We start from the raw sequence: 4,604 nt of genomic DNA, 5'->3' as shown, positions 1-4,604 counted from the left end.
GTGCTGCGTCACTGAGCAGCACGCCGTGGTGCTGCGTAAGGATGGACGAGAGTGAATCTTCTTTCCCAACCTTTAACTGTTAACCATGGACGTGCTGGGCTGGCTCCTCTACGGGCAACAAACTACGCTGATGTGAGCTGCAGCAGTAGCCATGCTGATGTGGGCTTTATGTGTCTGTAACAAGTACAAGTGTGCAGCTTTTATATTTGTTTAGACACGTGTTTGTGTATTGACTGTAAAAAACAATAAAAGTCGGTTGGCAGATGTTGTGCTGTTTGATTCTGCACATTTTGAGTTGGGCATGTTCAGAAAACGACAGGAAGAACCAGTGAAGCTGCAGGTCGCATGTTTTACTGAGCAATTTTGAATTAAGTGAAATGAATACAGGGCAGCACGGTGGTGCAGTGGTAGAGCTGCTGCCTCACCGAGCAGGTTAACCTGGTTCAAATCCCGGTCCAGTGGAGTTGGCATGTTCCCTGTTGTGTGTGGGTTACCTCCCACAGACTAAAAACATGCATGTTAGACTGGAGTGACTGGTTTGTCTCTGTCCCTGTGATGGACTGGAGACCTGTCCAGGGTGTCCCCCGCCCAGTGACTGCTGGACATGGGCACCAGCAACTCAAAAAGGAAGCAGCTATGGATGAAATGAATCCAGAGGCTGTGAGTTCATCATGACATCATGATCTGAAACTGATCACACGAGTCTTTGATGTTCAAGATACAGTTCCATAAACAATTCTTCAGCAACGTTTTATTAAATTATTGATTTCACAACTTCTGCAGAAATAAGTAGTTGCAGGTCGTTAGACTTTTCTGCACCATAATTCCAGAGTACAGTAACTTTATTAAACTTTTACTTTTTAAAAAAACCTACATTAATATCTGATTCTTTAAACAACCATTAAAACAAGTTTCCTCCGTGTGTTCTTCACGATGATGCTCGTGTGTAAAAGTTGAAAATGCCACTGCGTTGCCAGGTAATGTTTGAGGGTTTGTCTCGGGACTGGTTGGGCCTTGAGGGGACAAAGACCATTATGGTGCTGGTTCCAGTGCCTATTCCTGAATAAACCAGAGCATTGTGGTTGAACAGCAGGCGTGCTGTTGAAGCCTCAAATCAGACACGAAGAGATTTTTATGCTAGCTAAAGTAGTTAAATGAATAAAGTTAAAAGTATCAAAAGGTCAGACGGGAGCAAAAGGCTGGTTGAAAGATAAAACAGTTCAGCTAAAGTAGCTAAAAGCATTATGAGCTGAATCAGCTCAATGAGATGATTGATTCATGTGAGGAGCAGCTCTGTAGTAAATATATTCTGACAAGATGAACACCCGTCAACTGAATGTTTAGGTTTACGAGCGACAGCAGAAAGTTTCTCAGGTTACACTTAAAGGCCTAGCGTTCCTTCAGCGCTGCCTTCCATGACAAACTGACCAGAACAATTTAAGACATGACCAAGTTGTTCTGCTCAAACCTTCAGAACGACATTTGTTGTGACCTCACCGAGTCACAGATCAGGCTCACACTGAGCCCCGGAGGGGACATGGATCTTGTAGCATTCCCACTGGACACGTGCACCAAATGTCACGTTTCTACAACACTCAGGTTAACGTGGAGCTGCTCAGATCATTTACAGGTGGCGCTCTTGAGACGTTTCTGTTTCGATTTTAAGCCCGAGCAGCGAAGGCCTATTGTAATCGCTCGGTTCAATTGACTCTAGCAGTTTTGTCCGTCAAATGAATTGGCCTTTTGGGACCATGACACATCCCAAAACTCACCAAATGTGGCGGACGCATCAGGACTGCTGAAAAATTACGTATTTTAAGAGTGTCGCAAAAATCACAACAGAAACAGATCAAGAGCGCCGCCTGGAAATTTTCAACATACCCTCCGCATGAACCTTAGTTTGTCTTAGAAACATGAAACTTGGTACACTTGTCCAATTCCCAAAGATGCACAGAAAACCCTCTGGCACCAACGTTGTACGATAAACAGGAAGGCGGTCATTTTAGAATGCCGTAACAAATTTCACACCCTTTGTGCGGTTTACAGCCTCCGCATTTGAACGAACTCCTAGAAATTTCACGCAATCGGTTTCAAACTTGGCCATTTTGGTCAAAAGGCACGGGGAACGAAAAATTATCTAAACGGTGCATTTCAGAGCATGCAGAAGGGGCAGAGCCAGAACTCAAAGTTTGACATCTCGCCATGAACAACAAAACGCTAGTAGCTCCTACACAAATCTGTCTGAGACATGAAACCTTCCGTGATTGATCCAAATCCGGTCCCCTGCAAGACTGCATGGTCAAATCATGACATCACTTAAGCCACGCCCCTTAACAACAGGAAGTGTAAAGTTTTACGTTGAACGGTCCCTATCTGACCCCTGTGACCTGATCAGCATGATGGTGTGTCCAGTGACAGAAGACATGTTGGTGTAACTTGCTTTCCAACACTGACAGTTTTGGGTGGAGCATGTGGGCGGCGCGGCGAAGTAAGACGTAACACCGTCGCCATACGTTTGGCTCTAAATTGCACAGATTTGAACCGAGATGAACCAAAATTAGTTTGATCGATCAATATCCATCCCTTCAACAGGAATCAATAATAAGTGGCCAATAGCCTCCACAGCGCCCCCTAGAATATTTTAAAACCTCAGCCCCAAGCCAATTTATGACCGATAATTCTGAAACTCGGTGAACATCTGTATCTTCTCAGGACCTATGAAAAAGTCTCTTGGAGCCATGGTCCACACTCAACAGGAAGTCGGCCATTTTGGGTCAAAGGATCATTTTTGGGCATTTCTAATTGCGAGTTTTAACGAACTCCTCTTAGGGATTTGGAAGGATTGCCTTCAAACTTGGTTAGTAAGCCCTTAACACAATGGAGAGTAAAAGTTATCAAAAACTTGCAGTTTCGTATATGTTAAAGGGGCGTGGCCAGGCCTCAAAGTTTCGCTTCACGCCATAAATTTCCAAAGGCTATAACTTTCACATTGAAAGACCGAAATGCACCAAGCTTGGCATGAGTCATCCCTGTTGGATGCCCGAAGATCCTCTATGTCATATTCAGACGTCATCAAAGCCCCGCCCACTCATAACAGGTGGTCAATTTTTTTTTACTTGGAATGCTCCCTCTCTGACACCCTTGACCTAATCATGATCCTGTGTTAGAAGACGTATAACAAGTTGGTCTGACTTGATTTAAATTACACACAGTTTTAGCTGGAGGATGTGGGCGTGGCGAATTCAGAAGTGACGCAGTTGAAATACGTTTGGCTCTAAATTGCAAAGATTTAAGCCGAGGTGAACCAAAATCATTATGATCGATCATTGTCCACCCCTTGAACAAGAATCCAATCGCCAATAGCCTCCACAGCACCACCTACATTATTCCATCATTTATATCTCAGTGATACATCATCTTATCTGCACCTGATTGTTTTGCGTCATCAGTGAGCACTTTGAGACACATTGGTATTGTTGATTCATGACATCATCTAAGCCCCGCCCACTCAGAGAATAATCTATTGATTATTGGGTGACTCTTCCAGCTTAGCCCAGTGACTGAAACTGTAACTTGATTACCACACGACGTTGAAAAGCATAAAGAAGTGCTCGTCAAACATTCACAACAAAACTGGAAGTCACAGTAACTCCTGTCTGGAAGGTCAGATTTCACGTATACTTGTAAGACCTGGAGCTGGACTAGTACTGACATGGACGGAAGGCACGTCAAAGATTCAGGAAATGTGCCCTGTGGTGAACATGTGCGGGATTGGCATGAGAGCGTTCGCGATGGCGACCGAGTGGAGTGGCTGGAGCGCACGCGGTGCGTTATGGCCGGAGCGGTGCTTTGCTGCGAGGGCCTTCGGTGCTGCTTGCAGCTTTAATACTTGAATTTGAAATGCTAAATCATAAATCTGAACTCTTAATAATCTGATGCAGAATCAACATTATGAGATACTAAGGTACAGGGCCGGCCCGCTGCATAGGTGGACTAAGCGGCTGCTTAAGCCCCCGTGGGGCCCCCTAACCGGAATAGATATTTTTTTATCATGATTGATTTCTATATGATTCTATTACACATTCATTATAAAGTTGTGATCTTTCTTTTAAACAATAATATATATGTAACCGGGTGGTTTATTAGTTTCAAAATAATGTTTATGTGGAAGTGCATGTAAATTCCCACCTGTGTTGGGCCCTTGAACGCACCTACGCCCGGGGCCCCACAGAGAAGTGGCTGAAGAGGAGCAGCTTGTTCTGCAGAAAGGTCAAATTAAACTCTGGTAAAGTTCTTACATGTGAACACCTGCAGCACCCCGTGTGAAGTTTGTACGGACTGAGTTTTATAAGATGTTAGTTTCAGTGTGCGCGCCAGGAATCACTAAGAAAAGTTAACCACTGAGTAACAAGTCCATTTATAACTGGTTAGGATTATTTACTGAGCCCAACTGGTCCTAAACCAGTAACTGACACAAAGACAACTCGCTTCAACAACATTAATCATAATGTCATACAGCTAGCTGACCATAGCTGCACTGAGCGCACGCACGCACACACACACACACACACACACACACACACACACACACACACACACACACA

Source organism: Nematolebias whitei, chromosome 14 (assembly GCF_014905685.2).
Source record: "Nematolebias whitei isolate Nwh7 chromosome 14, NemWhi1, whole genome shotgun sequence".
Taxonomy (NCBI): domain Eukaryota; kingdom Metazoa; phylum Chordata; class Actinopteri; order Cyprinodontiformes; family Rivulidae; genus Nematolebias; species Nematolebias whitei.
The sequence above is the reverse complement of the archived record's forward strand: the minus strand, read 5'-3'. Positions refer to the sequence as shown.